General features: G+C 39.8%; 1 protein-coding gene across 1 annotated transcript in view; it reads right to left on the bottom strand.

Annotated features, from left to right (window-relative positions):
• GNG4 (G protein subunit gamma 4) overlaps window positions 1–12,425 on the bottom strand; it is a 938,259-nt gene that overhangs the window by 27,738 nt on the left and 898,096 nt on the right. The window lies entirely within an intron of this gene.

Below are 12,425 nucleotides of genomic sequence, written 5' to 3'. Positions count from 1 at the left end.
CACCATGTCTCCACAGTGGTAAGAAGGGCATTCTATATTGCTCATCTCATAAGTAAGGGCATTGCCTCTAGAAAAAAGGGTTATAATCCCCCTAGTACTCTTCCCTCATCAGACCAATAATAGAATGCAACACTATTTTTGGTATGTTCCTTTCCAAACACCTGCAGCAATTGGAGAGACCACAAAGGTTCATTATAAAGAAAATTCAAGGTCTTGAAGATCTGTCTTATGCAGACAAACTGTAATCATTGTACAACACAGAATAAAGTGGCAGACTGCTCAGAGTTGGCCTGTGCCTTGCATATAGAGCAATCTCTGACTCAGCTTTAATGGAAATGCTGCATGTTTGCAAGTCAAATGGCACACTGGTCACTCAGTCAAAGGACCATAACCTGGTATGTGACATCAACAGAACTTGCTGGAGAGACAGAGTTGTCTCACAGAGGTTGCCCCACCTTTGGAACAAGCTCCCTATTCATGTTAAACAAAGCCCCTTATTGGGGGATAAGCGTAAGTTGGATGATTGGATGGGTAACTGGAAATTCACCTGTGGGGTTCAACCTGCGTCCATCTTGGACAGGGGCAATAGATGCTGATTTTAGTGCCTGCTTGAACCAGGCACCCTTGGGAACACAGATTGAACTTGGTTAGGCTTGTAAGGGCCCTGGGACCATTAGCCTAGTAACCTCCTATGATCCTCTGATCCTATAATCTCAACTGTCCACACAAATCATAAAGTCAGAAAAATTGCCCAAATTATCTGTTTGATCACTGACAACATTATTATAAAAATAATAATAATATTTCTCTCACCGACACCACACTATTCCCCTCCTTTCTGTCCAGAATTCTGCAAAATGTCCCTCATAGTTCAAAGTTCTCTCTTGTACAAGTAAAAGAAAAAAAATATTCCTTTAGGTACCTTCATACATACATTTGAATAGTTCAAGGTCTGTACTCCCGTGACCCTGCAACAAGAATGTAACATGACTTGAATCAAGTCAACTGGAGCACTGGCCCCCTAGAGTGCTTGCTGGGCTGGAGTCACATTTTCCATTTTTTTCTACAGGGGGACTTTATTTATTTATCTATTTTTGTAGAATAAAGAATCATTGCTCTAATAAATAAACAAATAAATGGGAACGAGTGGCCCTACAAGCATGAAGCACTAGGGGCTTGCCTAGTTTGTATATGCATAAAATAGTTCGCAGACCTAGGGAGAAAAGCTCCGTTTATTACAACAATATGTTACTGGGCAAAATATATTAATTACAGAAAGCATCAAAGATACTATTTAAAGAGATTTCAGAATATAGACATTATTATATATCACAACTAGTAATCAGCAGACTTGTGGGTAAGAGACAGTTGAGGTTACAGAAATACATGTGACTTTAATTATTACATGCTGCAAGCATCAACACAGAATGCCAGAATATACTGAACCTCATGTGACCCCCTGAGGTCATTTGAGTTTTTGAGACCTTGAGCTATATCCTTAGAATGCCATCAAACATGTTAAACCCCCCCCCCCCCAAAGTGCCATAATTATACTACTTGCTAAAAAATAAAGTAAGAGTTTACATACTTCATAGCATCAAACACAAAAAAGAGACAATGACACCCCTTAAAACATTGTATCTCACCTAAAACAACCCTCCTAGACTTGGACCAACATTTAGTTTAATTAAAAAAGGGTAAAATTAATTATATATCACATTTTCTGTTCATTACAATTTAGAAAGGGATTGTTTCCCTTTATCCAACCTTAGTCCCAGTCTAGAACATGTTCTACTGAAAAATTCTTACTGCACCCAATTAAATCAAACAATACTGCAGGTGACTCACTGTATTCCTCTTAAGTCTCTAATGTTTGGAATTCCTGCTCATATCATTCAGACAAATTAATGTCCTAAATCCTTCAATCTATTATTGAAATAACACCTAAAGGTCTCATGGCTTTGCTTATGCACCTCACCTGGCTACTCCTCTTAAAACAATCATTATCTACTCTATCCCATCCTGCCCTTAAATCACTAGTTGGCCAGTAATCTTCCATCTTATAGGTTCATAGGTAAGTACTAGGCTAGCTGTCCTTGAGGGCCATTTTTAAGGCTAGACAATTCCCTTAAGGTGAGAATCAAACCCTGTATATTGTGTCTGTGATGTAAACACCTTCACCATTATACCAAACCCCAATTTATCCTGTACTGTTATTTCTACTTGGCCACATGCACTGTATCATTGTCTCCTTAACTTTACATTGTTATGAAAGTCCACTTTACCACTCTCCGACTATTTTAGAATGCTATAGATATAAACTTTGTCTAACACTCATTCTGATCTGTCTTTGAATGAGTTAGCATCTCATTATATTGCCTTTATCATATATTTGTATGCTGAATATTCATATGTATCTTCCAGTGTTTTTGTTTTCTCATCATTGTATGCTCAGTCATTGTTTATTGTATGTTTAAATGGTTCATTTTACTGTGTATGTATGTATGTGTATTACTTTTGTGTTTTATGGAGCTTTTCTTCCATGGCCTCCTGATAAAAAGGTTTTCTACCCACTCGGACTTTCCCAGTTAACAAAAGCAATGCATAAATAAATAAATAAATAAGCATTCCACGTCATAGATAAAAATAAATACTGATAATCCAAAACACCCTAGCCTGCATAAAATCCCTACAAACAGCTCTCCAAAAACAAAACTGTCCACTTAATTCAATGACCTAGAAATGAAATTCATTCTTATTAGAATGCAACATAATAAAATGAAAGAATAAAAAACAAAAAAATTGCACTAATAGCAACCAACCAGTCAGAAAACAGCCTTAACAGGAAGACAGACCTGATTATATGTTTACTAAAAAAATGAAACTAAGCAAAGCACATAACTGAAATAGCTGTAACAAATCTTGGCATACACCTCACTCATTTACTAAAATATTTACCTGTCAGTCCAAAAGAGAACAGTAAAAGTTGCCTCTCCAACTGCAGGAGAACACAGAGTATGTACACTTAACTAGCCATACTTTACACTTAACTAGCCATACTTTAAATGAACTAGAAAACAGAAAACATCTTAACGATGTATGCAATGTCAGTATATTATTAAACTGAGCACTTTCAGTCATAAAAATAGATATCACTCTGCTAAGAGAATACCACCTTGAAAATATTGTAAATAAATCCACATTTCTTGAAATATTGTGAATATTGTTATTTCTTGCAACCCATTTTCTAATTGCATTTACTTTTGATATGCATTTTTATAATATACTGTGTAAAATATGATGTATTTTCAGTTTATTTATTTATATTTTGTTGTATTACATACTTTGCTTCACTGGATTCCGGGATGTGGCTGAAAATAAATCAGGCAGTACTTCTTTAGATCAAACAGACACTAATCCAAATGAAGCTTTAAATATCCAACATAGAAAAGATGTGTGATCACTATCATCCAATAAAAGTGCACAAGTTGGCTACTAATTATTTTATATATTTAAACTTAATAATTGCATTTAAACCAGGAGGTTTATCTACCCTAATAACAACTCCCATCTTCATTCTTTGATCTCTAAAACATTATTAAAATCACCCCTAAGTGAAATCCTGGTGGTTAATAACAAAATATTTTTTTAAATTGACACACCGAATACTATATTTACAAAGTGTATTATTCTGATCACCATTTTAATGGTACAGGTGTGTTACTGAATTCTTTCTGACAATCTTTCTCAAAGTTTTGTCAACACAGAAACTGTCATAAAAATACACTTAGCCACATATACTAATCCAAAACTATGACATGCATACCAACTCAAATTTAATAAATTCCAAGTAGACATAGTGTAGAGCCTACACGGAGGTTACCATGTCTGTGTACAAGGCAGCACACCATGCATATTAATGCTGGCGTACTGCTGAGGGAGAGCTGTGGAATATGGTTAATGAATCAGTGTAGGGAGTGTGTCACTAACTGTGTCCCAAATGAGTAACATACCCCCTGCACTGTCCAATGTATTTAATGTTTTATTTTTATGTTTTTTTTTTAAAGTTTGCGTGGCATGGCCCACAGCAATTGACATGTGCCAGACATCTAAAAATAGAAAATAGATGCATTTAATTTTTGACACAAAGGTCAAATTTAAGCATAGAGTAGTTGGTTTGTGTGGCACTGCGTGGTGCTTAGCAGTGCTTAAACATAGCTCAGAGGTATATATAAAAGTCAAAGTGTAAAACAATCTTCCATCTCTCTCAACTTTCTGATTTGAAAGCCTGCATTTGCACTTGTTTCTGTCCTGTAACTCGTCTAGTGCAGATACAGATTCTTAGTTTTAGCACTTAAATTTGCTTATTCATACCCAGCACTTGTTCAGAACTTGTAAGCACTAAATAAGCTACTAATTACTATAGCACTCAATCTTCCTCATTACCTAGAGGAAAACAGTTTTTGTACTTACTTTTCTCACTGGCATTGAGAAAAAACAGCTCTTGTACTCACTTTCCTCACTTATCTAGAGGAAAATAGTTTTTATTCAGGCATGTCCAAAAGTCAGCTCCCAGTGTTCTCCCCTGTCTATCTGATGAATTGGGGCATCTTGAGGCAATGTAGAAATTGCCTCATGTACACAGACAACCCTCTCCTCCTACCAACCAACACTACAACCTGTGAGAGATGCACTTATCTAGCCAAACTGGAGGCAAAGCTCTCTCCAACCAAGACTGAATCTGACAGTCATGAGGAGAAGGTAAACATTTGCACCACACCACACTCATCACATAGTCTCACTACGTCTACACCACCAAAATCCACACATAGAAACTCAAAAACATTCGCAGAGGCTCTCAATAATAATCTGCCTAAGCAACAGAGACCTCCAAAGCAGAAACACAAGCAACCTCCATTCCCCAACACAACCCAAATGACACATAGCCCACAGACTCAGTGTGCCACTCAAGCACAGCCAATAAGGCAAAACAACATACCCAACACACTAGTCATAGGTGACTCTATAGTCAGGCACACTGATGTCCCACTCACCAGGCTAAACAAGGAGAAGGTTACTGTCAGCTGCCTTTTGGGTGCCAGGATCCGCCGCATAACCCATGCACTCAGGTCACTCCACAACAAGTACAAATATGACTCTGTCATTGTCCATGTTGGTGTGAATGACCTGAGACGTACCTCCCTGGACTACATGAAAAGAGACATGGAAGAGCTCTGCGATCTTGTAGACCAGTCAGGTATGACCCTAGCCCTGAGTAGCATTCTGCCATCGCCCAGAATGATACCGCAGTACAAGGACAAAATGATTGACTTTAACAATTGGCTAAGCTTCTGGTGTCATTCTAAGGGGATCCAGTATCTGTCTGCTTGGGATGTCATGGTCAACAGACCACGATGCTTTGCCACAGATGGCCTGCACCTGTCATCCCTGGGATTCTGGATACTGGCTAAGGCTCTTGCTGCCCCTATAGTGCCTTTTTTAGGCAGGATTCAAGTAACAAATTCACCACCATAACAGGAACAGGCAAGCAAAAACTGAGGGTAATGCTACTCAATGCTAGAAGTCTAAATTTCAAAATGCACTCACTCGAGGCACTCCTTAAAATGGAGAACATTGATATCTGTGCAGTGACTGAGACCTGGTTCAAGACTCCAGAGGGCACCCCTGCACTACCAGGCTATAACTCATACCACACTTTTCGGCCATGTAACCTGGACCAAAACACCAAAGGTGGGGGTGTGTCCATATTCATTAAGGATATCCACACCTCCAGACTAGTTGCTCAGCATAATGCACCCAAGATTATCGAAGTGCAACTAACTCTTGGCAAAACTGCAATCCAAATTGTAGCTTGCTACAGATCCCACACCATGCCCCAGGATTCCCACTCCTCTTTTCTTGATGTACTGGAAAATATTAGGGTTCAACCAAACACCCTAATAATGGGCGACTTCAACTACCCCACCATTAACTGGGAAAACTACTCATGTACCAACTCCTTAGTGCAACGCTTTCTGGAATTCATAAACTCCAATGCCCTAAATCAACTTATCCACACCCCCACCAGGGGCAACAATATCCTAGACATAGTCATTACCAACATGAGTGACTGGTGCTCCACACCTGAAGTCAACTCCTCGTTGGTCCGATCCGACCATAAGCTAATCACCCTTGATATCCACAACCCACCCCCACCCCCCATTAAGGAAACCACAGTAAAAAATTTCTCCAAAGCCAACTTCATGCTTCTTAAGACAGAAGTAGTGAACTTCATGACACCCATGCAGATGGACAATACAGTTACAACTGCTGAATCCTACACAAATGCACTCTATAAGCACTTACATGAGTGCATGGATCGTGCTATACCAAACAGAACCAAGATGCTATCCTTCAAAAAAAGGAAGCCAATCTGGTGGTCCCCTGCCATAAACAAACTGTACAACAGAAGGAAAAAACTGTTGCAAAAGAGAGTAAAATCCCATGAGTGGAGGAGCTCCCTGGTCAGCCTCAGTAAGAAGCTGAGATCCCTTATAAGATCCTCCATAGCTAGCTATGAAAATAAAATTGCCACTAATTCCAAGGACAACCACAAAGCATTCTATAGTTATGTGAAGAATCTCAATGGCAACACCCAGATCTGCTCTGAGTTACAGCACAAAGGCAAGAAAATTACAGAACCAACTGATATTGCCAACATCCTGGCAGATAGGTTCAATGCTAACTTTACCCCCCCACCCCCTAAAGGGCCTATATCTATACAGGAAGAATGCAGAGTCCCTGTAATCACAACTACGCAGGTGAAAGCTGCACTCTCTAAAGCCAAAAACACAGCATCCATGGGACCAGACAACATCCCAGGCTGCGTTTTACACAAACTTCAGAATGAACTGGCTCCCCACTTAAGCACCATGTTCAATAATAGCCTTGCATCAGGCTTTGTGCCCACTGAATGGCGCACAGCAACAGTTATCCCACTCCACAAAGGGGGAGCCATCACTGATCCCGGGAACTATAGACATATTAGCCTGACGAGCCTGGTCTGCAAAGCCATGGAACGTATCATCATGGAACTCATAAAAAAAGACGTTGGTAACCTCCAAACTCTGGATCCCACCCAGTTCAGGTTTGTGAAAGGCAGATCATGCCTCCTGAACCTGATCGACTTCTTTGAGGCAGTCACCAAAGCTGTAGATGAGGGTAAGGTGGTTCACACAGCCTATCTTGACCTCGCCAAGGCATTCAACACCATCCCCCATTCTGGAATTATAGCTAAATTCAATAAACTAGGCATAAATCCCTATGTCACAAGATGGGTTGCTAACTGGCTGACTGACAGAACCCACAATGTAAAAGTTGCAGACTCCAAATCTGACCTCATACCAGTGACAAGTGGAGTACCACAGGGTTCCGTCCTGGGACCGCTCCTGTTTGGTATCTACTTCTCTGAAGTACAGGCTAACACAGAAGGCCTCTGGCTAATGAAGTTCGCAGATGACTGCAAACTAGGAGCCATAGTCAAGTCCCCAAATGATGTGAACATCCTACAGAAGGGCCTCTCTGAGACAGATGCCTGGTGTCAGAGCCATGGCCTCAAGATCAATGCCAAACAGTGCAGTGTCATCCCCTTTGGTAAAAACTCTGTACCCATGAACTACCACATAGGAACTACCACATAGGCAGCAATCTACTTAACACTGAATGTGTGATAAGAGACCTTGGGACCCAGGTGGACAGTAGTCTCTCCTTTGATAGTCACATCACCACAGTAGTCAGGAAGTCCATCTACGTGGCACACCTCATCATAAAAGGGTTCTCATCCAGGAAAAAAGAGGTCATCGTTCCCCTCTACTTGACACTCATTAGACCCACTATAGAGTACAACACCCCTTTTGGAATGTACCTCACAAGACATCTGCAGCAGCTGGAAAGGCCACAGAAGTACCTCACAAAGAGGATTACTGGACTCAAACAAATGCCCTACACTGACCGCCTCAAAAAACTCCAGCTTTACTCCGTAGCATATCGCCTACTCAGAGGTGATCTCTGCCTAACATATAAAGCTATGTCAAACCCAGAGCTGTTGGACATGCTACACCTAAAGAAATCCCAATCCCTCCGAGCTACATGCTCTAGGGACCTAAACCTTGTCACTACAATAAACAGGACATGCTGGAGGGATAGATTCCTATGCCAGAGACTTCCCATACACTGGAACAGGCTACCCATCTATGTCAAACAAAGTTCTTCATTAGCACTCTTCAAGAAAAATCTTGATGAGTGGATGGGAAATAGGAAATACACCCCGGGGATCACTTCTGTGTCTCTGCTCGACACTGGCACAGGAAAATAACTTTCTTGGGTGGCGTAAGCCAAGGAACCTTGTTGGCTAGGCTTACGTAGGCCCTTGGGCCAATAGCCTAGTACCTACCTATGAACCTATGAACCTATAGCAGCATTCCACATATCTCCATAGCCAAGTGGATAGAGTTATGGCCTTATGGACAGTAGGTGCGGGGTTTGAATACATGGAAGAGAAATTAAGCAATTATTTTCAAAATATAAATCATGCCAATTATTTTTAAATCATGATCTGCTGCACTCAGCTAAGCTCTGCTAAGACCTGCTCAGACCAACTAAGCACTGTTTAAACAATCTATATTTAGGCACTGCTTGTCAGTGCATGGCATTGATTGGCTGTGCTTACCTGGTCTGTGCAATGCTAAGCACTGTTAAGCATTGCTAGTTTAAGCAATACTTAGCTCAACTGCACTGGTTTGCACAGTGCCAAGTGATGCAACGCATTTTAAAAAATTGACCAATGGCATGTAGGGGTGGGAAAACAGGCTATATTAAGTGCAACAGATGGGAATACAGCATAACCAGTTGGAGTTTGAACTGTGCAGGAACTATGGCAGAGACTGGAAAGGGTGCACACTTCCGGGCACAGTGGTGGGGCATTCTGGAGTCCAGGGTCATGGTTGGACTCCTGGTGAAAGACCATGCAGACTGGCTGCTACAGGGGCAGTTCCAAGGTTCAGAGTGCAAGGCAGAGGCCAGGGACCAGCTGGCATGTGATCCCAACAGTGCTACAGGTATCCCCCATGCAGGTGAGGAGGTCAATTACCACTATGATGACCTGAAGTGTCAGAAGGGGGAATCTTCTGAACACCCGGGTCTGGGAAGCTCGAGCTAGGAATGCCTCACAACTTTGTAAGTACTATTAGCATTGTTTTACCAATACCTAATCTGAATGTTTGATAGGTATACATAATGGTGTGCTTCTCTCCCTGCAAAGGAGAGAGCTCGCAACCTAGAGGTGCATGCAGGGTGCTTGGCCAGGTTGCGCCATGAGTGTGGTGAGTACAGGTTAATTTGCAATCTATAGTCAAATAAGCAAGAAATAGTAAAGCATTAACTGACAATAGGTGCATATAGTAACGATTTGTGTATTGCAATGAATGTGGACATATGCCTGTACTGCAATAAGTGACTACTGCCAACTATAGTGCAATAAACAGGGAAGACTAAAGCATAACCCTGATAATGTAAATGAAATAAAGTCTCTATTGCAATAATTGTGGAATTACAGTTGTATTGCAACACCTGAATTATATCAACTGTTGTGCAATAAAGACTCAAAAATATACTATAAACTGCATGAAGGTACCCCTAATAAAGTTGTGTTGTGTAATGTGTGTCTAAGTAGGTTTTTTTTCATGAAATTAATTATGGCATCTACTCTGAAATAAAAACACAAAAGAATATCACTACCTGTCTCAAGGTATAGCTAATAAGGGGTGTTATGCAATAACTGTAGATTTACAGCTGCAGTACAAGAAATGCATTATGATACCTGTTCTGCACTAACATCTGAATTAAAAGCATGAATACCTAAGGTATATTGTATATATCAGGATTGTTTTGTGTTAACCATTGCATTTCAGCTATATGCATTCATGCTCTGAGGTATGGTGCTGCAGGCAAGTATGACAGTGTAATAGCTGTAGACTGCAAATATACTATCTGTAACTGTATATTGGTGAAGTAGCCAACCCAATAATCTGATATGGTTTGCAGACTTCACAGATATTTCCAACTACTAACAGTTTATTGTGTACACCTGCATTCTATGTAGTAATGTATAGTTTACCTAGTATCTCTGTCATGCATGTGTGTTCAACTGTCACTGCAGTCTAGTATAAAACTGTATTACTATTACCAGGTCATATTTTGTTTCCAGGTGAGCTCTCCGCAAATATCAGTCAGTCAGTAGTCAGCATTGGCTCAGTAGCTCAGTTTGTTAAACGCTCTGTCTGAACTACATTTTGCCATACACAGACCAGGGTTAGAATCCAGTGCTAAGTAGTAATAAATATTACTGAATCAGTTACGTATTGCTGACAGATGTTTTCTCCACAGGAAATACAGCTAAATGAGTGAAGCAGCCCTTATTATGGGCTAATAATTTGTGTGTTCAGATGTAACAGACTGTTAACAGCATTGACCAGGAATGTGATGACTGCATAAAATAAAGGCAAAAAGTACAATAGTAATAAAATACAACAAATGTAAAACAAACCAGCAGTAACCAGGTGCCGACGCAAAATAAAAGAAAAACTAGTAATATAAACAAACAAACAGAGGCAAGGCTCCAGTTCTCCAAAGAATTTAATGGTACCAGTTACAAACACAAGCGCTTTCACTGACTGCTTCTTCAGGTGTAAGTAAAAAATAAAAAGACACCATATTTATATTCTTAATTAGTGTCACATGACATATCATTCAAATTTAAAAACACTTTGATAACGTAATAAAGACACAATAAAAAACACTCATATAAATATGTATACATATATAACAGATATTAAGCAAATATATATCTGTAAAAATACCTATCTATATGGAGGTCTAATATCCCGCGGTGGTGGTGCTGCGGTAGCGTTGTCACCTCACAGCAAGACGTTGTCCCGTTTGATTCTCAGCTAGAGCGTCTTCTGTGTGGAGACATGCATGCGTGAATGGGCATAACTTCGTTGAAGGTTGTGCGTCAGGGCTGGCAATTCGGCACGTAAAAATCTAGTGCCAATCATTAGCGGGCCAGAGTTCCGCTGTGGCGACCCCTAACCAGGAAAAGCCGAAAGACACAACATGGAGGTCTAATATATGTTTTATATATATATATATATATATATATAAACATAATAAAAACTGAATGTTGAATGAATGGAAAAGTTCCTATCTATGTAAAGGTTGAGTTTTCAGGAAGGGTCTCAAAGGGACATGGTCATTTAGGCCATGTCCTGTGTCTGCCCTTAACCTTACAATCCATTCTGCCTCTAGTCCTTCAGTTCTAGTTCTAATATCTCCTCCCCTCACATTTGCCATACATCTCCCCAATACCATAAATTTGAGCACATTGTTCATTTGTTCCTATAATATGTTTAGCTAATGCATTATGTAAACTTCTTTTTCTCATATGGTATAAGTGTTCTCTGATCCTAAGCTATCACTCTTCCCTACATAGTATTTTTGTCATATTTGACACACCGCTAAGTAAACAACGTGCATGCTTTCACAGGTAGCACTAGTCCCAAGTCTGAATTTTTCACCTGTGTCAGGGTATATAAATTCTAAGTATTCAGAGATAAACTTACAAAATTGACAATTTCTACATGGTCTGGTCCCCCCAGTAACCTTCATGACATTGTAATCCCTAGTAGTACAAAGCCTTCTTTTCAAACATTTTTTATTTTTGAAGGTAAATTGGGGTTGTACGTCCAAATGCTTACTCACATGTCAGTCTGTCATTAGAATGTTCCAATGCTTATTGAAAATGTCTGTGTATAGTCAAATATTTCTAGAATAACTCAAACACATCCTCATCTTATTGGGTGTGAACTGTCTATTCTACTTCAGGGCTGAAGTGTCCACCGCCCTTTGTGAGAAGTAAGGTCTAGCTCTAGGTTTTTTCAACTTGACTACATCTATCAAGTTTCTTTGTATGAGCTGTTCATTGTATCCTCTTTCCATAAGTTCTTTTTCTACTATTTCTAGTTGTCTTTCAAAATCCCCATCAGTGGCATTAAGTCTGGAGGCTCTATAAGCTTGATTTTGTATTGCATTTCTAAAAAATATATTTCGGGTGCATACTCTCACCACTTAGCAGGCTATTCACATGACAATCTTTCCTATATAACTTTGTACTTAATTCATTGTTGATTCCCCTGCATATGGACACATCCAAAAAGTTAACTTCAGTATACAACCAATTTGCAGTAAATTTAAGGAATTGTGTTGTGTTGTTGATGAAATGTACAAATTCCATCAAAACCTCAACAAACCCATTCCACAAAAGGAACAGGTCCTCTACAAACCTACGAAAAAATATGATATTACATTTA

This window comes from Protopterus annectens, chromosome 1.part1 (assembly GCF_019279795.1).
Source record: "Protopterus annectens isolate FY-2018-M chromosome 1.part1, PAN1.0, whole genome shotgun sequence".
Taxonomy (NCBI): domain Eukaryota; kingdom Metazoa; phylum Chordata; order Ceratodontiformes; family Protopteridae; genus Protopterus; species Protopterus annectens.
This window is presented reverse-complemented; position numbering and strand designations above follow the sequence as displayed.